Source organism: Labrus mixtus, chromosome 5, assembly GCF_963584025.1.
Source record: "Labrus mixtus chromosome 5, fLabMix1.1, whole genome shotgun sequence".
In the NCBI taxonomy this organism is placed as follows: Eukaryota; Metazoa; Chordata; class Actinopteri; order Labriformes; family Labridae; genus Labrus; species Labrus mixtus.
This window is the reverse complement of record NC_083616.1, coordinates 13,576,976-13,602,123: the sequence shown is the minus strand read 5'-3', so window position 1 is coordinate 13,602,123 and position 25,148 is coordinate 13,576,976. Positions and strand designations below refer to the sequence as shown.

Below are 25,148 nucleotides of genomic sequence, written 5' to 3'. Positions count from 1 at the left end.
AAAGCAAATAAAATTCAATTGGTGTGTTTTTAAATACTTTCTTATGAGCCTGAAACACAAAAGACTGTATATCTGTGGTGCCATCTGATCACTGTTTAGGGATATTTTTAAAATGAAATACTTGAGGACCAGACACAGACTGTGCAGAGGTTTCTACATCCTTGTCTTTCTGTTTAAGGGTATTACTGTAAAACAGGCAACTGGATAATAGCAGGGTTCAAAGCAATACGCATAAAGAATGCAGTTTTTCCAGCTGAAATCATCTGATCCCTTCCATGCCTGAATCAGCTTCAGCTGTAAGCCAGAACGCTGAGGAGGAACACAAAGGGGGAAAGCAAATGAAAGAGAGAGCAAAAGAGAGAATCTGAGAGAGAAGACAGAAACAGGGAGAAGAGACATTTGAGAGAATGCGGCGCATTGCAAAGAGTTTAAAGATGGCTGATGTCAGAAGTCAGAAGAAGACCGTTCTTGGCATCGGGCGATGGGAGTGCAGCAAATCATGTGGCCAAGGCAGAGGCCAGTCTGAACATGGGATGTGACAAGAGCCTCAAATATGGCGCCATTGGAACTCAAAATCCTTCTTGGCTCGTGGATTTCTGCTGCAGCAAGCTACTGTGTAAGTGAAGTGCTGACTGGTGACTGCAGGACTTCCACTTCTCACTGAGGATCAGAAGGAGGTTCATTGTGACAAAAAGTCCCTCATTAAAGGCTCAAGCTGACTGTGAGCAAGATTACAGCAAACTTGTTTGTTAGCAAGTGAATCGTTCCAGCTCGACATGAATGAACCAGGAAAAATAATCTCAAAACTTTGCAAACTGGGCCTAACATCAAACTGTTAAAGTATAACACACTAAATTGTAGATCCCTTAAGGTCTGTACTAGTCCCAATTTCCCTAAGATAAAAAAAAAAAAACAGATTGAGTGATGGTTCATCATATAAAACGAAGAGCAAACTTGAATTTCAAAGGAATAAATCCAAAGGTTCAGCCTTACCGTTTCTTAATTGTGTCTTAACTGTTTTAGTCTATTTTAATGGGTAGAGGTGGGCTGGTCCTCTATCTGAACTCTATTAGTCCAGTATTAGTCATATAGTGACCATAATGGTCCTCACTCCATTACTCTGGTACTGGGAGAGACGAGATGATGGCCTAGAGAAGAGATGAAGGCCAGGGGGTTCAGCATGGCTGGGCAGAGCTCAAGTGTGAACAGAGTACACGCCCCTTTGCACATTTTACAAGTCCCAAATACCGTTTGAGACTCAAAGTCGGGTGCCAGCCTGCATTCAACGCTCCCCCTGTCCGACACGGATCCTAATAAAGGATCAGCGGTTATGAGTTACTCTTTTGCTGGTAACCACTACTCCCCTCTCACGCATCAGGAGACTTAAAGAAACATTTGAATTTCCATTTAACGGCTGGCAGAGTGGGATTTGATTTCACATATTAATATGTTTCCTATAATAACAGGAAGCCATGGTTGAGGTTGTTACTGATACTGATTTGTGTCTGAAGGAGGAAACAGCACTGAATGTATGAACATTCAAACACAAACAAAGTTCAAACCAACAGCTGCTAGGTCTTGTGCATTATGGGGAAGGATACAAATATTTGTGAAGCATTTTAGTGAATGAAAAATGAGAAAATACACCCAAGAGCAGGATGAGTTACTATATCATGAGTTATGTCATTTTTCAACAGGAAATTAAAAACTATAACTTACTATAAAGACTTCCTACAAAATTATATTAGAGCCAGTACATAAAACATATGGAAAAATGAAATTAATATAAATAAAAAATAGTAGCTCGCACAGATAAGATGTGCTAAGACTGCTAAAGAATGTCATTTTCACATATTTGTATTTACCAGTATTCAATCATAAAGAAAGTTTTCAAAGATATGTAGCTAAATACTACAATGTGTGCTTGGTAGCATGTAGGTTTTTTTTACTGACCATTTCTCTCCTGTTTTTCTAGCAATTCCCAAAGTTATTAGGTCCAATTGCATTAATAGCTGCAAGGAGTGGGAGTGGCCTTAGGGCAACTGTACCAGGTTGCCTTTGACAGCAGTGAACTGTACGTGTGTGGAGAAGTCAAAAACAACTGGCACTGTCCTGTAGTTGAACCGGGGAACTACTCTTACACACGTCTCACCTTTCATCCCATGACCCCATTATTTCTCCTTCCATAGAAACATCACCCAACAGAACATGTTTGATTGCCCTGGCCCTCCGATCTCTCTCGCTCTCATAATAATGTTATCTTAAGAAATGTGGAAACGATTCAACCTCTATTTGATTTTGGGGGCCGAAATGACTACCACATTGGCGTCCTCCTTGAATCTGTGTGTGTGTGTGTGTGTGTGTGTGTGTGTGTGTGTGTGTGTGTGTGTGTGTGTGTGTGTGTGTTTAAGCAGTTCCACAGAGAGATTTCAGGGATTGTGTGATCCAGTTCCTCTCATCATGGCAAATTGACCATGTGCACTTGACGGCCAGCTGAGTAATCTCTCGACACGTCAGATTTAACACACCGCTCTGCAATCACAGAAAGAAAAATAACTTTGGGGAAGAAAAGTCATAAATAACCTGGCAGAGAGGGAGCTTCACTCTCTACTTGCCCTCTGAACCTGGGTGAGAAAACAGTCAATAAGAGAGGAGCCTCGTGATTTTCAATGGAGATATGTGGATGCAATCATTAGGTGAGCAATTAAATGCCCTGAGTGTAATACTAAGCTTGAAAGCTTATAATAGTCAACAGAAGACACAAGCTATTTTTTTAATGAGTGTTTAAAGGAAGATTTATGGTCTGAAGAGGTGTTTGTTATTTCTAAAAATTGCAAAGACAGATTAATTATATTCATGTTAATATATCAATTACAACAATTTATGAAAACAATCCAAGCGGTTATTGTGTTGAAAAAATTTCTACTGAGGAGGCAATAGAGAAATAGGATGCTTTATTTTAGAAAAAACCTTCCATATTTCATGTCTTGAAAAAAAGCAAGTAACTTCTATATCACCAATGTCACATGTTAAACAGAACTGTTGAAAGAAAAAGGGACAGTGAGAGTAAGAGAGACACAAGGAGCATCAAGAAAGAAAAGAGATCATATTTCGTAATGGGCGTCATGAGCAGGAAGTGGTTTGAAGCCAGGAGGATGTAGGCCGTGTTGTTTAGAAGGAAGAATTACACTTGACTCTGGTATGAAAGCGGACTTTTCATCACACTGCCACACTGAGCCACCACACTGGCCTTCCAGATCTGTCACCAGACTCCATCAGAAGTGGCCCTCCAAATTGAAAAAGTCTGTACCCATCAGAGGAGTATAAGGGGTGATAGAGGCTGAAATGTGTTCAAGTGTCTCTCCGTTTACCAAACCACAGACCTGTCGAAGAGTGCATTTGTCAATGTTTAACCGTGTGTACTCCAAAGAGACGTTGGGTGAACCGACAGGACAGGAAGGAGGATGGGAGAGAGGGAGGGATGGCAGTTGAACGGTTTAGGAGAAAAAATGTGGTCATCAATTGCTATCAGCAGCAGATCCAAGAAGAAGATTATTATAACACAGCGGCAGATGTCTGATGAGAGTCTATTAACCTGCTTCCTATATCTCTTACGCCGTGTTGCTGATGAATTCAGACCAGGCGGCCTTGTCCTGCCCAATTGGAGGGGTTAGTCAACCCTCTCCAGGAAATAGCTGCCAGAGACCTCAGGAACTGATTGAATGTATGTGTGCTGCTCTGGCACAGCTAACAGGAAAGGGATGCTATTTATGAAAATTAAGTTAAAACCTCCTGCTGCCAGTTCGTTGCTCTACTATCATCATATCATCCTGCTCTTTATTCCACTATTTAATCCTCCCTTCTCCCATCTTGTTCCTGTTTGTTTAAGTCCATCCCACAACCGCTGACCTTAATATTGTCAACAAACGTATTTAATACCAGGGACGTGCACAATAAGTCAACTAGTCATTTCAACTAATTATTCAGTTCATGTAGGCCCACAATGCTGGTTAAATCTTGGGTCTACACGGTAGCAGCCCAACACCCCTAGCCGGACTATAGTTCCGTTCAATGGGCTTGCTCTCCCTGCCTGGATGTGAACCAGCACAGAGGACGGTTGGCATCTTGTAGGCAGTTTGGGAGACCTGTCCTTGGAAATCAGTGTTGTTCAGAAAACCACCTGTTAGACTTTGACGAGTGCCAGGGGCAGTTTAAAATAGGCCAGAGACGGCCACCTCTTCATTGTATATGCAGGAATACCCCTGACTTGTGTAACTGAAAGCCAGAGATGACACATGACTGGTTTAAACTAAGGTCTACTGAAAAACTCAAAAGGAGAATAGCTCACTCACACAGCAGTTGGAGGTACAACTGAACATCCCTCTGAAAAACCCTAATAGCCGGTCCTGGCTCACGTGAATTGCAAACATGAGGTCTGGCTGTGTGGTTACTTGCTTTGGGTACGGCACAATCCCACTTGCTGGTCCAACAAATTACAAATCTGACAAGGCAGAGTCTCCCCCACCTGCTCCCCACCACAGACTTATACAAAGACATGCCCATTGCAGAGAGTCATTCAGACCATTTATAACTCTTTAGAAGATGAAAGAATGTTCAAACACTACTGTTCAAGACAAATCTGGAAAGAGCCTCTTCAAAGTTAATTGGGTTAAATTTTGCTGTTATTGATACTCTGTTGAAATATATCATTATAAGTTGATAATCGACTAGATATCAACTGACACGTGTCTAAAACCTTTTACCGTCTGTTTTGGGTTTGTAAAAGACGCTGTGTCCCAACAGGCTTGATCATATATGAGTTAGGTATCATCTGCCAACAATTCATTTTTCTATCATCACCTCCAAGACTTTTGCTTCCCTCCTCTTTTTTTTAGAACAAAAAAGGAGGGAGGCAACCTGAAATAAAATGTATGTCAACCCAACCATCTAAGCATGCCAGTTACTTCCCATTAAACCAGTTTAACTAGCAGCACACTAAGCATGGCCCTGGACAACATGGCTGGCTTGAAGCAGTGTGTTGGGCAGAGGGAGGGAATAAGGGGAGTGAGAGCTCAGGGTCTGTGTTCCGCATCTGTTCCTGTATTAAAGGCATATGGGCCGGGCCGAGCCAACCACTTGAGCATGCACAGACCCCCGTCCTGAGCCCAATCAGCGTTGATGCGGGTGATGTAATGGACCTTTCTTGGCCTTCCTTGTCCTCTCATGCACAGTGCAACCGCACATCCTACATAGTAGGCCTGAAAACATGCCAGCTTGCTGTCAACACCTGCCCCTCAAACACTGGAGGGATGAAGGGACACATGCAGGGGAGAATGAAGGGATGACGAGAACGATGGACTGAGGCAAAGAGAAAAAGAGAGAGGTGGCATGTGGAAAAGTTGGAGGTGGAGAGAAAAGAGGGTGAAAAAAGGAACATAAAGGGACTAGTTATTCAACATGTAAAACACTTAGTACCTCAACTTGTATAATGCTACACTATCCACGAAGTTTCTACGACCAGATTCTACGCAACTTGTTTGTGTCTGTTTGTAAATGCATGTGTGGACATATTGCAATCAGGAAGGCCTGCTGCCCTAACCTCCCTCTGTCAGAAACTTAGTCTGTGAAACATGTTCCTACCACATTTATCAGTGACAACACCATGCCTGGACCCGCACAATTGTGTTTTCATCCGCCCCCAACAGCATCCATTCATCTCTGTAGTGTAATGGAAGAGAAGTAAAAGGAAGGGAACACGATCAAGGGATCCTACGCTCAGGTGGACAGGTATGACAATGAGGAAAGGGTGGCCTGGATGCCGGACTTTGTTGACCAAGGGCCATCTTGAGGCGGGGGCTGGCGTGCAGCCCGGCTTCTCAGGAGGAAAGATGTAGTTTCTCTGTAGTGACCCAAGAGCTTGTCGCAGGGGATGTAATGAGGTCAGATTACAGGCTAGTCCACAGACTGGCTGCAAAAGGTTGGCTCATAATCCCACAGTCATTAAAGGAATGCTTTGTTGGAAGTGGATGGAAGAGAGGGAAAAAGAGTGGGAGAGAACGAAAAAAGGAGGGAATATAAGAGGTGTGTGGGGGAACTCAATAACACTTGATTCGATATGAAAAGCCTCTTGTTGCCACCCAGGAGAAGCCCGGCTAGGAAGGATGTGAGGGAAGCCAGCCGAGAGACTCCTACAACCAGGAAACAAGACATGCCTTGTTCCGGGTTTAAGGAGCAAACAGATTAAGATGAATTGATGCAAGCTTAGTGACTTTGGAGAATGGGGAGAAAAAAAAACGCCCACAGATCAATAAGGCTTAGGAAGCAAGCAACCAAAGACAGAATCTCCACTCACATTCTGGGGATAACACTCAATGAAGGAAGGGGTCTCAGATCTCATATATCCCTACTTTGTGTGGTTAAGATAAAAAAAAAAAGGTTTTTGTGTAAAATAACAGCATTAACCATTCCAAAGAAACAAGGAAAAAGGTTATAAGGAAGAGTTTCAGAAAAAAGGCATGTTTTATTTTTCTTCCTGCACATTTTACAGCACGCAGGAGATCTAAGAATTATATAAAAGTATGCAAGGCGTAATAAAATTTAAAACACATAGAATGAAGTGAGGTTTTACAATTCATACAGGCCTTTCATATGTATATTTGCATATTTTTTTTGAATTTACATTTCTATGGTTTGAAAATCTAAGTGCCTGTTCTATGTGCACTAAAACACACGAGGGGTTTTAAAATAAAGCACATGCAGATCACACCAGAAGTCCTATTGCTAGCAAGCTAACATACATCGAGTGTCCCACAATGCAATGTGACAGATCCGTGCCTAAGCCGGCCTGGTGGGGCCTGTGCCCTGATGTTTGCAGAGATCAGAGAGAATCATCTGGGTTAACATGGTAATTATACGGCAAAGCCCCACTATCTCAGGCTGGATCTGATACTGTTTTTCTCCTCTCTGCTCAGAGATCTCAGGCCTCCAGTCAGAAGGAGCGACAACCGTCTTCCACAGCTATTCCCTCAAGAGGTGTTTCACTGCTGTCAACTTAATGAAAACGAACCTGCTGTGAGTGCAGGCATTTGATTACACAAATAAAAAAGAAACAAGAATGAAAACTTGGACGTAGCCCCCCTACAGCAATATTTAATAAGTCAATATTGACAGGCTTGAATCAATGTCCTTTCCTATGTCCAGAATTAATCAGAGATAGAAATGTCAATAGTGAACATTATTGTTCATAAAGTGTCCTATTGATATATTGAGTAATTGAAAAACAGAATCATATGTCCAGTTTATGACTGAATTAACAAATGTACTTCATTAATTGGTATAAGTCCCAAAAAGACATGCTTTTCTGTATATTTTGGAAATCAAGTGTGAAGTTATGCATGCGTCTTTTCCCCTCTGACCTTTAGCTACTGCCTTATGGAAATATATGGTAAGTACACCACAGTGCTTAGTGACCTGAACAGCAGTTGAAACTGACCCAATGAGTCTTCTTGGGTTTCGGTCAGGTGACTTGGACCAACCACTGATTAAGTTACAATAAGGAAAAATGAAAAAATTATATGACCTCTAGAGTGCAAGGTCATTTTCTTAAGGAATCATTAATAATATTTTGCTGCTTTACATAACACCATAAAGTATGAGGACACTATCATGTGTTTTTTTTTTTTTTGACAGTACAGAAATTAGTATTTTCTTTGCCTCCTCTGTGTTGTTAAAAACAAAACCAACTGCTGACCTTGAATCAATTTCAATCTTGAAAAATAATAGAAATGATATTTCATGACCTATAATACAAAACACAATCAAATAAAAAAAAAAATTGTAATAATCACAGCTAAAGCGTACAAAAAATGTGTGGGAGGCAGGAGTGATGTGTGGCTCTGAATGTTATTTCCCAGTATGTTTGTTTATGTTTTTTTCTGTATTTATTGTATTATGTATTGTTTTTGTGACCACATGTGTGCCCTTTGACCCTAAAGTCATTAGCCTTTGCAGACTTGGTCTCTAAACTGCACCACGCTGGTGCAAAACACGTGCAGAGAAAGAGATAGAAAGAGAGAGACAGCAAGAAACAGGGAGAGCGGGAAGGGGAAGAAGGCTCCAGGGCCAATTACGACCCAGAGAAAACAAAGGGCTATATTTCAATGATTCCTCCAGCTGTGCTGTTTATGAGCTGTGTGCTTAGTCTCTCTGTGACCTTCACCTCCACACTTGCCCTCTCTGAGGGAAAGCAAGCAAAAATGGCCTGATGCTCAATCTTTCATTTCCCCCCTGTTTTTCCTTGTTGTTTTTTTTTTTATATCCACTTTTGTTTCTTGAGTAGGCTGCTGAAAACATATTGTTTATTTGATTCAGAGTTTTCTTAACATTTGTTATTTTATAGTTTTTCATCGTGAAGCACTTTTAGTGCCACCTCAACGTCCTATTGTAAAATGTATGAAATAGCCTTGGATATAAAAGTAAGAAAAAATATGGACTAATCTAAGGCTTAATGGCAAAGTGTATGTCATATGTAACCTTTATAGCTTTGCTTGTCAGTCAGCCCCTTCCACCACACATACACACACATGCACACCCATTACGGACCTCATAAGCGGGGTCTGGGTATCAGTCACTGTGGCCCTTTGACAGGACTAACCTTCCCAAGCGGCAGGATACACTGTCTTCACTGCCGTCCTATTGACCAAAGCAATAAGCCATTCTATATGGTGTATTAAAGTCATTTTCCACATGCTACCTCAGCACGATCCATTGTTCATGCAAGCTTCTGCTGACCATGACGAGAGCTGAGAAGGAAAGAAAACCTCCCCTGTTCACCCAGAGCAAATTGCAACACTTTGCACGGTTAACATCTTTAAAGAAATAAGTCCGCTACCAGTTATCTTTATTTATTTATTTCTGTCTTGAATGTGTAGTCATATCATGGTCACCCATGAGGCAATTTTTGACAGTTACAAGGAGACAGAGATCACAAATTCTCCACACAGGATGAGTATGTCCTTGCAACCCAAAAATCATGTTCCACATATTGTATGTACTAAATCCACTTTCCAATTGCATTCCCTTTAAATTAGCAAACGAAAAAGGGAAAAGGAGGCACTTTTTTTGTTGGCAAGTAGTGGCTATGTAATATGTTGAGGCCATCTGCGTAGTCCGGTGGCTGCTCTCCTCTGATCCCCATGTCAGAGGTGGTGTTGGAACCGCTGTGTACCACAACCTGGCCTCTGCTGAAATCAGCTCCAGTCCAGGACCATGTGACAAATGATTCCAATCTAGGCTGAGCGCCCTTGACTTGACCCTGACCGCTGTAGACAATAAGGGCAAGCTCAGTCACTGGAAAAGATGTTCTGCGCTAATAAACCCGAGTGCGGACCAGGGGTAGCAGTGAGCAGAGGCACGGCCGGGGGCGGGGGTGGACAGGGAGAGAGGGGAGGGGGAGAGTTCAGGTTCTGACCTCTCAGGTGCAGGTTGATAATGAGTCTCCCTGTTTGCCCTGTGAAAATGACCTCAGAGAGATGAAAAGATCCAGAGCACAACAAAGAGCCCCATTCTCTACTCCTCTGAAATGGGATCATTCTTGAGAAACGGCTTATGAATGCACTTTCTATTTCATTGCTTTTAAAGGGCACTTAAGTCAAAATACAAACATGTAAAAGTAGTCGGGCTAGATGCCGCCACACAGCCACTGAAACCCAGCACACCTCCTCTCAGACCTCACACATGCAAACACAACAGACAAACGCACACATAAAGCAGACGCTTACTTGCACACACACACACACGCGCATGCTAGCACAAATACATCAACACACACACTGAAAATATCCCAAATCCTGCTTTTGCCTCCCCTTGTCGACTTAATAAACACTATAAAATGAGTGTGCTGTTGCCAAGCTTGGTACTGTAAACATGCCACTCCAGAAAGGTTCTGGGCATCCCGCTAGTTATGCTAATGAAACCCCCACCCTTCACTGTTTTTCACTCTCTTATCCTGCTGGCACAGCCTTCAGTCTTCCACAGTACACCACTCCATTGTCATCCCTTGCCCCTTTTCTGCTGGCATCAGACTAGATAATACACAGCAAAACGAAGATCCAAGAACCCTTGTAAAAAAAAAACATGGCAAGAGAATAATATGGTTATTATTTCTTTGAACTCAAAAGCAGGGCATCGTACTTCATTTTTGTGCCCCAATTTGTAGCAAAATATGGTACAAAATCTGATTATCTTAACAATGTGTGCATGGATGGCTAATTATAATGATATAAAAAACGTCTCTAAGGTAAGCATTAGGAAAAACACAAGATGAGGTCACAATGTATGGAACATAACCCTCACTTCTGTCTAGTTAGCTTTGAGAAGGAAAACTTTTCCCGAGCCAGGGAGTAAACAGGCAGGACTTCTTGCAGTGCCGATTCTGGCAAAGTGGAGGGTATCAGCAGGTTCTTTGTCATGGGGACTTTGAGAAACTTAGTGTTGAGAGGGGAAAGTGCTGGGCACGACAGGAACAACTGAAGTCTGCTGAGTGTCAATGTGGCAGCCAGGATTATACCCTCCCTTCACTGGCTCAAAAAAGAAAGTTAGTTTGTGAGAAGGTGTAGGAGAACGCATGTTTGTGAATCTCTATGTTTGTATGTGCGGATGTTCCCGCATCTCCAGGGTCCAGTGTGCATGTGGCTTTCTCAGTTGTCTGGTAAGCCAGGCCACTGACGTGGATTTGTGGCTTGACTGCAGAGGAGTTTATCACAGATAATTACATAAGAATGTGCTGGAAAAGGAACAAACCACGAACAGTCTGGGCTGGCAGATGCTGAGCCTCGGCCTACACAGTGCCCCATGCTCCCTGCTCTCCAGCCTCACACACTCCAGCCCCCAACGGGCCTCTCTAAGCTTGAAAGGGCAGCAGAGAAAACACTGAAACATTGGCAGGCCAAAATCAGCTTCTCTTTTATAGCTCACCCTTCAGACCCATTCCCTCTCTCTCATCCTCGGTATTTTTCACACATTTATCTCTACAGCTTGCAGAATACGAAAATGGTTTTATTTCTTAGTCTCTTTTCCCAGTTGAGTTACTTTGAGTAAGATATCTTTAAATAAATAAATAAATTTGAATCAATAATATATAATTAATAACCAATATTTATTGGGAAACCAAAGTTTAGTATTTTCAATTTACAAATTCCAACAGAATATATGAGCCTTATATGTTTTATTTTATTCTTTTTTTATGTTTCCATTTCTAACAGAAAACAATCATCTATTTTTTTCCACTTTGCTTCACTTGGATAAACGGACCATAATTTAGGTAAAAAGGGAAAATCTTCCAGAAAGAACAGGATCAACCTATGGGAATATCTGGGATAATAAGTAGGGCTGCAACAAACAATCGATAAAAATACATTTTAAAACCTGTTGACAACCAATCTAATTCTTGATTTGTGTGATTTATTACTTCACAAGCTGAGTCCCAGTGCTTTTTATGAAAAATGCAGACAGCTGAGCAGACTGTGGCAGAGTTAGCAGGGAGTGAAAGATGAAATGCGTTAAACATGGTGGAGGCGGAAACAGTGGTTCGACCAACTAAGTTTAAAGTGTAGCACTTCACAATGAATTAGTTAGTCTTTGGTAGTTCCTCTGGTGTTACTTATTTGTGATTCAGCTTGACAGTTTATTATTGGATTTCTTTTTTTTTTTTTTTTTTAATGCACTTCAGCTTAGCTTAGATGTGTTTAAATGTGCTTTACAAATCAACTTTACTTTGACTGGTTAAATATGGATATTACTAACCTTAGAAGGCTAAGGCCTCTATTTATAAAGATGTATAAAAAAAGCTTTATGGATCTCTAGCTCATCTGTGTTAAAAAGTATGCCAGTGGTAGTATAGACTTCAGACTTTATAGTCCCCATGGGGAAATTTCTTATCACAGCACCGTTTCCAAATTCCTACCAAAGAACAGTACACAAACTAAACATAGTGTATGAAACAAACAATGTCAAACAAAAATCAAAAGTTCTCATTCTGGCCTGTTGAGGAAGGCCTTTTGTTCAGGGCAGCAATAACAGCAAGGATCAGGCTTTTCCCTTCTGCACCTCAGTGCTCAGTACCTCCGTCCTGAGAGAAGTGGGGTGAGATGGATGTTTAGTGGATGTATGATGTGCTGTTCTATTGAGGTTGCAATGCGTGTGATGGCCCTGTTGTTGAGTTCTGTTAGTTTGGGTGTGGTGAGACCAAATATTCTGGAAGCTTTGGTTGTGATGCGTGTGAGTTTGGCCCTGTTTTTAAAAGATAATATGTTGAAGAAGCAGGTGGAACAGTACAGTAGGATGGGCTGGATCATGCTCTGATATAGCAGAGGGAGGAGATGTGGGCAACATAAATTCCTTTCAGTTTGCAGATGGCTGACAGTCTTTGATGGCTCTTTTTTTGGATGTCACTGGTGTACTGTTGGAAACTGAGTTGGTTGTCTAGTGTCACTCCAAGGTATTTGAAACTGTCAACTACTTTCACTGTTTGGTTAAAGATTAGAAGGGGGTGCTGAGGTGAGGGGGGGACCAATTATTAATTCCATTGTCTTGTGGACATTGAGATGACATTGAAATGGTTATCCTCACACCACTGAGCAAAGAAGTAAGAGAATTCTTACCACACTGAAAGTACCCCACTAAATGTAAAATAGTGTCAGTATTTTCGATGGAACCATGGCAGACACAAAATTACTTTACGGTCACTTTATTGTAAGGGAACGTGTTTCGCCTGTAGCTTCCTCAGGTTTGCCCAGCATCAAAGGAAGCTACGTTATATATTTTTACTTTGTATGTTCCTGAAACCGACCGGCACATGAGAATGTACGTTGGATGTGCACCTGTTGGTCATTTATATGTCAGTATTTTCATCTTTATAAATTGTAAGTTCCAAAGGTACTAATAGTGCAATGACATGTTTACCAGGGGTGGGAATCACCAAAGTCCCCACGATACGATATTATTGCGATACTCGAGACACAATAAGATTATATTGCGATTTTTAACATTTTGCGATATGTTGAGAATTGCGATGCAAAATATTGTGATTAAGCTTTTTAACTGCATATTATGTCCACTACACTAAACTAAATCAAGAACTGTTTTGTCAAATAAGATAAAATTCTATTCTAATCTGTTCATCTCACTTCAGTCTTTTTATTTGTATTTCAGTCTAATTGAACTTAAACATATATTCTTAATAAATGAATTGTGCAATCCCTTCAGCAGTTAAAAATTAAAAAAGCATATCTAAAATATTGATACTTGGCCGCCATAAACGATATAATATCGCCACATAAAATATTGCGATACTTTACTGTATCGATATTTTACCCCACCTCTAATGTTTACTGTGAGAGGTATAGACTATGTAAATATTGATGGACAAAGCCTGAGTCTGTTAGGGCAGGGGGCTCTGGGGGCTCATTGTCGGCAGCCGACATGCTGGAGTGGAAATGCTATCTCAGCCTAACTTTCAGTCAACCTAAAGACAGCCTGAGAGCTGGAGCTAAGGCAGGTTTTAAGCCTGAAAACAAGCCTGTCAATCATGTCAGCTACGCGCCTAACTATGGATAACACGTATCGTTCATAAAATCATAACTGAAAAAAATTAAACCCCGTACAGTGCGTGCCCATGATGACAAAAACTAATCAGACCTATTACATTTTTTGTATCAGGCTGTAAACATGTTTATTTATGCTGTAAAAGAGGGCAAGGAATATTTTGTCCCTCCGCATTGGCTTCATTTTTTAAGACCCAAGGTTTCTGCTTGGTTTTGGCTCGTTAAATTTCCATGTTTTTGAATTGTTCATTTTAGATTGTTACAATTTTGGAATAATGTTCAACTTTTCCAAGTCCAGGGATGGAAACAAAAACTGATCTTCTGAGATTCACTGATTTAGTAAAAAAAAAATGTTTAAAATGCCAGATGAATCAGTAATTGAAAATGATCATTAGTTGCAGATCTAATGGTAAGCATAAACCTACATGGTGTGAGGAATGCGGTATGATTGCAAATATTTTTTCTGGGTATCCAGGAGTCCACTGCAGATAGTCATTTTAAAGTGTGGTTGTGGTAATGTCTGTTCAGTAGCTAAAATAATACACTCACCTCCAGCAACAAAAAAGGGTTGCCAGAAAAACAAAAGGCAAAGAAAGAGGTCCAATTCTATTGTTAACACATGATTGAATGATCTGTCACCAAGATAAAAAAGGTCAGTTTTGACAGACCTCAATTTCCTCGTACATAGAGACTACCAGCACCACTAAACGGAGGTATGTGTGTACAACGGCAGCAGATTGCAGGTTGAATTGTTTATTCTGTGTTATTGAGGAAACCAAGAATGCAGGAGCCTTTGGGACGCTTTTTGTCCAGGTTACCTCTCTTCTTATTCTTCACCATTAGATGGAAGTTATTTCTGATCACCACCCAGCAGCCCCTGAATCCAATAAGTGACCCCAAGGTGAACATTGTACTACACAGCCCTATTGCAGGCTCATTCAGATATCCATCTACTGTAGACATCATTATATCCATTTTTCAAAGGTGTCCAAAGCGATATGGCTTTACAGTGTATGTGCATGTGTTTGGTGTGTTTCTCTGTGTGAGTGAGAGAGAACCAGAGAGTGTAAGATTGTGAAGCAAAGAGGAAAGATGGAGATTTGCTGTACAATGAGGTGTTTCATCATTCCTCATCTCAAAGTGAAGTCATTCTTTTCTCTTTGTTTGTTCTTTTGTTGTCATTAAAAAAAACTTATAAGATGCTAAAATGCATCAATTTTCCTCTAAATGTTTAAGTTTCACACACGTTATGGCAGTTACCATTGTTTTAACTGTTTGTTTAAGTGCAGCGAGTGAAGGGGATGGTGTAAGTTTGTAGGTACATTTAAGTGATTGTATATAGACTTTATTCTTCTCCCTGCTCCTTCAGGAACGTGGATTGTGTGTTTTGACATGTTCGGAACAAATAAAAAATGAAATGAAAAAGACTTGGATATGGAAGTTTATAAGGTGGCAGGCAAAAAGCTCTCCTCTGCCCTCTTTAGATGATGAAAACAGCAAAGCAGGAACTAAAATCTGACCAGAGCAAAACTGAAACCACAACGAGGTAGGAGGATGAATAGCCCTCTGCACTAACCCATAGAATCCTAGCTATCAATGCCTTTTCAATTCACTTACTTTTTGTAATCATCAAGGTCAAAAGGCAATATGTGCAACCAGAGAAAAAAAAAAAACAGGTTGGCAGCAAATTAAATAGAAAGGGGAACAAAGCCAAGCCTCCAGCTAGTAACAGAAAAACAAGGGTAGAAAATCTCACATGAAAGCTTATTTCAGATAACATCAAGCTTTGCTATTTGACTAATTGGAATATACTTGACTCTTCATACAGAAATGCCATAAGCACTTAATATGTTTTGCGTGAAAATTTTTTGCCATGCAAAGTATTATTTCTGATCCATGAAAGCATCCGAAAGCTGCTGATAGTGAATACATACATTAATCCAATTGTTTGATTAGAGAAAAAAAACTCAATAAATGATTGTCAATGTTTTATTAGCTTCCTCTATAAAACCCAAATGATATCTAAAATCCATTGTTTGCAAAATACATTATGTTTCAAATATTCTGCCATTGGTCTGTCTACCTTTAATTTCTTATCCAATGTTTTAAACAAAATAGGCAGAGAGAGCCACATACAAAAATGCAACCTTTAATTTGACATCTTTTTGATTAAGATTAAGTACATAACCAAAATCAACTGTTCTGATCTTGTATTCATATGTTTTATCATTGTTCCTTTTGATTTCATTTCTCCCTGGGGTATTCCATAGGTAACCCTTCTAAATCCAGACAGAGTATCAAATATTTGTTTACACTGCTGTCTACACTCTAAAAAGCTTTTCAGCCAAGAATGAGCAATACCTCGTATCCTATACTTCAATTCTCTTAATTAATCATTAATCTACTATTCATGCTTTCATCTGTCATATTATAACGGGGGGAAAAATTGTATTCAAATAACATTTTCAGGAATATACAGTGCAAGCTACATTCTGACTCCATGACAAAGCATGATCTCTGAAAAAACAAAAAATATAACTACCCTTTCTTGCTATGTTGGTCTATTTAACCTTACACTTTACTATTCCTCGCCCAGTGTGCCATGAGCCGACCAGACCGAAACCATTGTCACTTCAATTGTTCCAGATCTTTCAGAATTCTCACAACAGCCACCTCTGATGGTCCATTTAAAATTATAAAAACTTTTCCATTCCTTGAATTTTGTTTTCTAGCCATTTCACCATTTTTCTTTATCAAATGCTCATTGGCATACATCCGAGTGTCCTTTAGTTTACTGGCCCGCTGCTTGCTGGGGGTCCATGAACACTTGTTTGGGACGTTTAGTCAATTCTTTACTTCAATTTTTTCTATATTGTTTCAAACGGTGGGAAAGATTTGTGATGTTGCCCGTTTTAGCTGCACTTATCTTCAGCACAGTTTACGGAGCGTGTTACTCTGTTTTTTATCGGACTGTAAATATCCCTGTGATGGCTTCAAACAAAATCAATTAGGTAAGCCGTTGCTGAGCGGGTTTAACACGCTATCAAATAAAAACAAAAGGCAGCCGCGGATCCAAAGTCAACTTATAAACTACATTTAGTAATAGAAAACTTTTCAGCAAAAATAAACTTCACAAAATTAAATAAACAAACAGATTGCTATATCACGTATATCCTAAGCGGCCCTTTCCAGTCAAAAAACTGTTCCGCTTCCCCACTCTCACCCTCACCCCAGGTGTCCTTAATCAACTTAAATTACACTGCCGATACGCCGCGGCTCCACCCCATAGAGGGAGAAATAATGCACAAATACCCCCAAATCAATTAACAAAATGTAAAACCAAAATAAACCAGAATAAACAATAATATAAACAAATAATTCTAAATTCATTAATGTTTGGCTCTTTTCGATGTTTTAACTGTAAATAATTCATATGGCCATTTGGCCACAACAATCCCAAATATCTCCAAACTCCAAAGTTGAGTGGCCAGTAGGCTCAGCATTTCCTTCGGTGTCGCTATCGCTCAGCTCCTCATTTCAGCTGTGTTTCCATTCCGCTCCAAACGTCTGTAAACCCGCCCACCCATATCCCTGCAACAGACCTAGTCTTACTGCTCAAGAATTTAAAAACTTTTTTCTGTAGTGTGTGCAGCGCCTCAGGTGGTGCATCCTCATATTGCCAGTCACTGGCTGCAGCCCTGGCGTAGCTATGATAGTTGGTATCCAGCCCAGTGATGATAAGATCATGTGCACGAGAGTCCTGCACCAAATCGTCAATCCATTTTTCCAGTAGTTCAATCCCATGATCTTTTTGTTTTATTGTGGCCCTCTTCTAGCGCATCTCTTCCATAAGACCCATGAGACATAAAATTGAGGGTTTTTTTGTTTTTTGTTTTTTCATCTCTACACACACTCGTCTGCCAGCTTCTTGGTTTTTGTTATCTTTTCCAACTTTAGTCAAAGTGCACTAACACAACTTGCTTACATAAAAATGTGTCACTAAAGCACAAAAACTGCATGTATAAAAGTAGAAACTTGCTGACAACATTAAAGCTAAGACAAAAAAAAACCAGCCATAATACAACACTCTGAAGTAACAGGGTCACTCCAAAGCACAAGAGCTACTTTCTAAAAGGAACATCTGTTGTGCCACCCGCAGATACAAATACACAAATGTGTAGTCTACAAGTGTCATTTCTCTTTCAATGTAACTTAAAAATATATGTAAAAAAATGTAATAACTTTTTGAATTAAGTAACTTTTCTGAAGCAGTTAGGGTGCTCAATTTTGCGGCTCACAGTACGTATGCAGGATTAGCCTAAATAATTCAAACCTATCCTACCTGATAACAAAACCCCTCTTTTTTGATCAAATATACGAAGTGTGGATTTGGACTCGTGCAGATTTAACATCCAGAAAGTTGATAAATGCAGTGCAAGCATGTAACTTAACAGTAATTGGGATTTTGCTCCATTCTAACAAATCAAACTGTATATTCAAACTTTGTTCAAGGCGCCTGTTCTTTTTCTTGAAGAAGAAAAAAAAGAGGACAGTGAGAACTGTTTATTACAGCTTGGATGTCTCCTTCTGAGAGCAAAGCAAGCGCATACAAGAAAGAGAGTAATGGTTTGCTTTAGGTCAATATTTTACACAATGATGCATTTTGGGAGGCACACCTCCGCAGGGCGTGTGTGAAACAATGGGTGTCATAACTGCCCTGTGCAGCTTATTAATCTTCCCTTGCCCTCTAATCAATCTGTTTCTCCCCTTGCAAACACCGGTTACATTCCCACGTTAAACGAGAGGCCATCTTTCACTGTGGCACAAAGGGTGGCTCCAGGATGGTGATATCTCTGTTATAGAAGGAAGCCAGGAGTTACAGCACAAAACCACTTCCTCAGGATGCTTTTAAATCAATGACACCAGGATTAAGCGGGGAAAATCTTAGTGAGAGCCGATGTGTTGACAGGCTTGTGTAGCAGGGATTCAGAGGACATCCAGTTTCTCCATGGCTGATTAAACTTTGTATGAATACGCTTGAAATTAGATGTCTCATTTCTAAGAATTGGGTTCCTTTGTTTTTCTCAAAGCCCAGAGAAAAATATTGCGAGATTACATATTAACAACCCGAATAATGGATTTTCAATTTCAAAATAAAGTCGGAAGGATTTATGAAGATGTGACATCATGTTATGTTTTGTCGTTAACATGTGTAAGCAGGAAGTTTTCAAATGGGAAGGCATTTCAAATGAAGCAAATGCTATCATGCGTACAACTGGGAACCATTTCAAAGGAATGTTGTGAAGTCATACTGTAGTGCTCAGCTAAAATGATTCTATAGATGACAGCGAGGGGAAGTAGCCACTATCCTTGATATTCCCCATTGTACAGTCATACTGCAGCAATTATTCAGAATCTTTGATTATCCTCAGAGAGGCGATGCAATCATGGCTGAAAATCAATTTCAGGGACATCAGGAAAAATCAAAAAGCTAGCTCGGTGCCAGCAGGGCCAAGGGCTTGTGCAAGAGAAGAGAAGAGATTTTTTTTTCTCATCATGGTTTCAGTTTTCCCTTTGCTAAGGGTAATCAGCCAGCACCAGAGCTCTTGCTGTTAGTCAGAGCCAGATCCTGATCCTGTTCAGAGCTGCTAGTGATGTAGAGCCAGGTAGCATCCAATTAGTGCTTAGTGTAACTTAATGCAAAGTGCTGGCACGCAGCTCACCGAATCCAACTAGTTGTCATAGAATTTCCACGCTTCTGCTGTCAAATTCATGAACATTTACTGATTTGCTTTGCCTTCTCAAGGCACCATGAAGTTGAAATGAGACATTTCCATCAATGCTGCTCCGTGTATGGCCATTTTCTGCTAAAACAGATTGGCCTGATTACTGATGAGACAGCAGGCGCGTCAGCGACGGCTGCTTGATGCTTATTGACAACTGTGCTGCTTTAGAACCACATTTACTCCTTTTACATATAGAGCAATTTGTAATGGCACAGGTTCCAAAGCTCTGTAATGGATGTAAATCCAATAAGAAAATTCATCACTCATGATAAACCACGAGCATGTGCCATTTGGGTTAAACAAAGCTAGATGTTAAATTTCACACATTTTTATGTTCAATCAAGGCGTGCCTCTCTATATTCAATCAGTCTGGACTTGTCTAGATGCTGGACTTATCATATGTATAATTACATATTTACAGGCTGTATAAAAAGACAATCCCACTCTATCCTGTCTTTTTCAAAGCACACTGATCGTTTAGATGAGACTCTGAATGATATGTTAGACAATTGAGTTTTTGGAAGTGGCACAGAACTACACAAAAGAAGCATAAGGTGACTTCTTCCCTCTGCCTTCCTCCCTATCAGGGGGGACTTCCTATCCTCCCTATCAGGGGGGACTTCCCACTCTTATATAACAGCTTAAGCAGAGACTACGTAGCAAAACAGTGGAAATTCTACTCCACCATGTTTCCTCATCAGACATGTCTTGTCTCCGACCTCCACCCCAGTTTCAGAGCTTCACATGAATATGGAAGATGAATAATGGCCAACTTCTGAGGTTACGCCAAATTCAACAAGAGACAGGCCTGTCAACCATGAAATGCTCTTTACAGAGGGAGCATGGACAAATTTGGATTGGTTGGAGACGCTTTCATCCCTAGGACATTTCCTGACCTTTATTTTATGTTCTAGGCCATAAAGATCAGGTAAAATGCTATCATAACAACTAGTATAAAGAAAAATGGTGGTCTATTATCCACCATAATTTCTCTCTGGACATCTATCATCATTCAGCCTTTATTCAGGCAACCCGACAGTCATCGCAGGACACCCCCAGAGTTGTGCAATCTGTAGTTTTCCTCTCTGCCCTTTCTTGGAAATACCTCCTGTGACACACTTGGCTCAGCACCCTTATACAAACACTAACATACAGTGCGCACACACACAAACACACACTGCTGTTTGACCTCTGCGGTTCAGTGAGAACATTAAATACCAATTAGGGTTGGGACGGGCCAAGCTGAGTCTGAGGTTTTAACAGGGCCTTAAGGAGGCCTGTGGGATGAAACTTATTGGTCCCCGGGCTAAAGCATGGGTTTCGCGTGTGTGTGTGTGTGTGTGTGTGTGTGTGTGTGTGTGTGTCTGTGTGTGTGTGTGTCTGTGTGTGTGTTGGATAAGGACATCAATAGAACAGACAATATCCCCACAGACATACTCCTTCATACGCTCAAAAAACACATCTGGATTTTTTATTTAATGTTGTTTCACTTCCCTCATGTTCATTTCTGGGAGAAGACTGGATTTCGGCTCGTCTTATTTTACTATGAGATCTTCACACAGGACTTAGCAGGATTGCTTGAACAACATTGTATAAAAAAGGGAATATGTTTTTTTATTTATTTACTGGTAACATTTCCCAATGCCACGTGTTAAACTTCAACATATGGCTGAAACTGTTTGTCTGCCGCAGCTTATTCACCTAAGTTTCATTAAGTTGCTTTTTATGCACCATGACTAAATCAATTTTTCAGCTTTTCACTCTGGCTGTGTCCAGCTTCTCTCTTTTCTTTTATTCTCCATGAAACTTTCATTTCAGTCACCTGGGTGTATGCTGTAATAACTTTTATGTTCAAAATAAAACAGCAATACAGGACAAAGAATATTAGCAAATGCTCCGAAGGCAACCCTCAGAGAAATATCCGTTTTCAGCACTGAATCTTGAGACTATGTTTGATGATCTGTTGTGGTTATCTGGTGGTTCAGAGTCATGCCCTTTACTGTCCCTCTGCTATTTACCCACCAGACACACGCTTGATAAATGTTTTGTCTGACCTTCTAAATTTGTTTTCCTTCCTCTTAACTGTGATTTTATTTCCCTTGGACAGTCCAGACAGTGTGTGTCTGCGTGTGTCTTTGTGCATGTGTGGGTCCACGTGTGACTGTGTGCTGCTTATTAGTTTGTTTTGAAAGGAAAAACAAGAACTATATCCAGAAAGATCATATCAATCCTCTCCTCATTGCAAATTACTTCCATCAGTCCTTCATTTCAATAAACAAACCATTGAAAAATCTGAGGAAATATAACAACTACTAATAGCAGCGCTCAAACAGCCACTGACCATCCATGTAGTGAATGTGCTACTTCAGTCTGTAAAGGGTTAAGTCGCCACAGGCCAGAGTCAACACCGGCCACAGCTTGGCTGGCCTAGCCTGCCAGATCAATATCTGCAAATAATAAATTAGCTCCCCAGAGGGGTCGCACTAAACCTTCAGCAACACTGCCCTGGAAAAGTCCACAATTGGTGTGTGTGAGACTCAATAAGCCAGGTGAATGACTGTGCAGGGGCACATCTTTAGCACTCCATAATAGAAAATTAATGGTGCTCAAATCAGTGCTGAGGGCACCCTGAGGGTTACCTAATAGGCCTAGTTAGAACTGTCATCCCTCCCAGAGTCCCTAAAATATCACATGCAAACACAGGGAGCCAAGAAGAAAGAGAGGAACAGGAGATGGATGAATATGTGTGCATGGAAGCTTTTGTGAGTGCAGGTATGTGGGTCATCTGGGGGAAAGGGTGTAAGAATAAGAATTAAGGACAGGTTTCAGGGATTATCCTCCTTTGGCATTGACTAAGCTTCTGTGAGAATATAATGCTATTGTGATTTTAGAGAAGTAAACTTTGGAAAAGTAAAGAAAGACTAACAAAACCAACTTAAAAGGAAAACAATTGTTTTAGTGAAGTAGTTAAGTAATTAAATCACTACTGCTTCTTGTTGAACTACTGTTTGTTTGTTTGTTTACTGAGCAGAATGCATCAGTGTATCTTAATTCTGTCACAGCATGTTTTTACACAAGACTTGTATTTTGAATGCAGAAAATGTTTGGCCTATTGAATACATTTCTAGTCCTCCTTACTCGGCTTCCAAGCTTTATATCGTGTCAATCCCCTAAAGTGAGACAAAAGACCATCTCAGTCATTTTCCAAGAATAAATAAAAAGACTGCATTCTGGGAACCAATTCTAAAAACACTGACAACAACCCTATAGCATTAACTGTTTGTTTCTTTCATTTTTATTTAATTTCTTTATAGTTTTAAGTCTTTCAATCAATATTTGTCAAATGTGAGCCATTAATGACTTCTCAACACATTTATAGTCAGGTCTAACTTTGAGAAATAATTCACAGCCCCATGAACTTACACATCCCCCTTTTCATAATGACGACAAGTTCTCAAGAATTAGAGTAAAATTGTAAACTTTTTGTAAGAGACAAAATCATTGTCTTTTAAATAGTCTATCAAAAAATATGTCATTACATCCCTAATTGAAAACAGATAATATTGGTAACACTTATATTAAGTGACAGAGCTAGTTGCATTTAAAAAGACATTTAAAGTTTATTTCGGTAAAGAAGATAATCTTGGTAATACTAAGTAAGTAGATGATCAAATGATACTGAAATATGCAGGCATATTCTTGTTGGCTCCGTTCAATCCTAAGCTTGTCCAATCAAGAGGGCTGTTTCAAAGCAGATCTATATGCCCAACAGGCTGGTAATGAGGCTTAAAAGCACATCTGATCACTTATTCCAGCTGGTTTATTCGCCTCCTCTACAAACACAACTATTGGATTCAATAAACATAGTTCATATTGATCGTGAGCCACCCAGCAGCACATGTAGCTCTCTTACCCACGCACAACTAGATTTATTACAACTTTGCATGCCAAACAGAAATGAGGAGACTCACAAGCAGAGGCATGCACACACAGGGGAAATAAACACGCACTTACACACACATACATTCCGTTTAAATGCCAGATAATTTATTTTCAAAGTACGCCGCGCACATGCACACAACCCTTCGATCTTTTCCCTGACCCTAATTTGCCTATGCATTATCATCAGGGAGCCTGGATGTGTGGGGAGGGGTTTGTCTCCTCATCCCTCCTCCTATTCCCCTCAGGTCTGGACTCCAGCAAACTGTCTGCTGCTTTGACACTGAACTCACCCACATGCCGCCACCCTGCCGTCCTCCAGGGCAAACAGAGTGTGTCGCTCTCCGCAGGCCACTTGAGAAATTTTCAGAGATGATGGAAGATTCTGGAACAAACATGGTGCCAGCTGGAAAAAAAAAAAAGAAAAAGTTCCCAGTGAGGTGAAGGAACACACTGTATCCGAGGTTGCTCTGTAGTTAAGTTGGTATACTCCATCAGCCTTTCCCAAAGACAGGCACAGCTATAGTAGATCCTCTCAGTGTGGAAGAAGACAGAACAACGTGAACAACAGAGGAAACAAGAAAGAAACAGCAGACTCCTTTATGGTGCTGGGCTGTGTAGATCTGATGTTTTCAAGTCCCTGTGTGTATGTCTGTCTGTCTGAGTGTGTGTGTGTGTGTGTGTGTGTGTGTGTGTTCATGCCAGTGCCATGAAGAAAAAAGAGAAACAACCTATGAGAAGAAAAGAAAGACTGGTTCCTCATCATGCGCTTGTTAGCTTGTCCAATCTATGGCAATCAGCACAGTCCCAGGGGTTGAAAGACACGAGATGCTGGGGAAAGGGAAGCCGAGGCAGAGGAAAAGATCAATACTGCACTGTGAAACAAGAAGTGTGGGCTATTTACTCTCCATTGATCTGATGATGCTGGAGAAACACCTCACTCGGCTATTAAATTGAGGGTATAAGTCTACTGTGGAGGGCTTTTTTTTCTTCCTCTCTTTTTTCCCTTCTTTCTTTCTTCACCCCAAGGTCAAGAAAAAGCTAAAAACATCCACAAACAAACAAAAATGAATTGCCTAGGCCAGGGAAAGTAATTAATCTGTATTAAAATGCAAAGGGAACGGGCTCTAACTACCCATCTTAAGTGAAGTTTTGCTCAGAGCGACAAGAGACCCAGCAGAGGATGGACTACTAGAGGACACAGTGATGAATAGAAATAAGCTGCTGGCAGGCATCCAGCAGAGCTTCACTGGAGCGACTTTTGCTTAAAACGCTAACCTGGTAAATTCAGAAAAACAAACTACACTGACCAGAGAGTTAGGCAGGCCTGAAAGCAGCACAGCAGTAGAAGTTAAGTATGGTAGGTATCGAGATCAGATGTTTTACTCTTGTGACCTCAAACTATTAGCAAGCTCAAAGTCCAGAAAGGACCAGTTAAAAAAGTTGTGTTTTTTTTTTTTTTTTACTTTTTAAAAGACATTTTTGTGATGATTAAAACATAAAATCCCATATTTTTGTGTCAAGAAATTAGTACCTCTTAACAGTAAACTTTAATGTAGAATGGCTTCTCAAAGAGTTGAGCTACAGCGCCTGTTGAATGTGACACGCGCTGGAAAGAAGTGTTCACTTCCGTGGTGAACTAAAGTTGAAGATACAGTATATCCCTTTAAGACAGTTATATCAGAAGTGGTTACCATTTGGAGTCGCTGAGATCATCACCGCAAGGTTACTTATACATTTCTAACATGACAACATCAGATTATATGTAATGCTAATGTCAGTGTGACAAGCCCAAAAGACTTTTTCAGATGGTTTAGATTTG

The 25,148-nt window shown here is 40.4% G+C and overlaps 1 protein-coding gene across 1 annotated transcript in view; it reads right to left on the bottom strand.

Moving 5' to 3' along the window:
* The window catches only part of LOC132974123 (uncharacterized), a 221,673-nt gene extending 197,620 nt beyond the window's left edge, over window positions 1-24,053 (bottom strand). The window contains exon 1 of the mRNA XM_061037952.1: window positions 23,620-24,053. The gene's annotated coding sequence lies outside the window, so the exon portion shown is untranslated. The remainder of the gene's footprint in view (window positions 1-23,619) is intronic.
* Window positions 24,054-25,148: the final 1,095 nt, after the last annotated feature.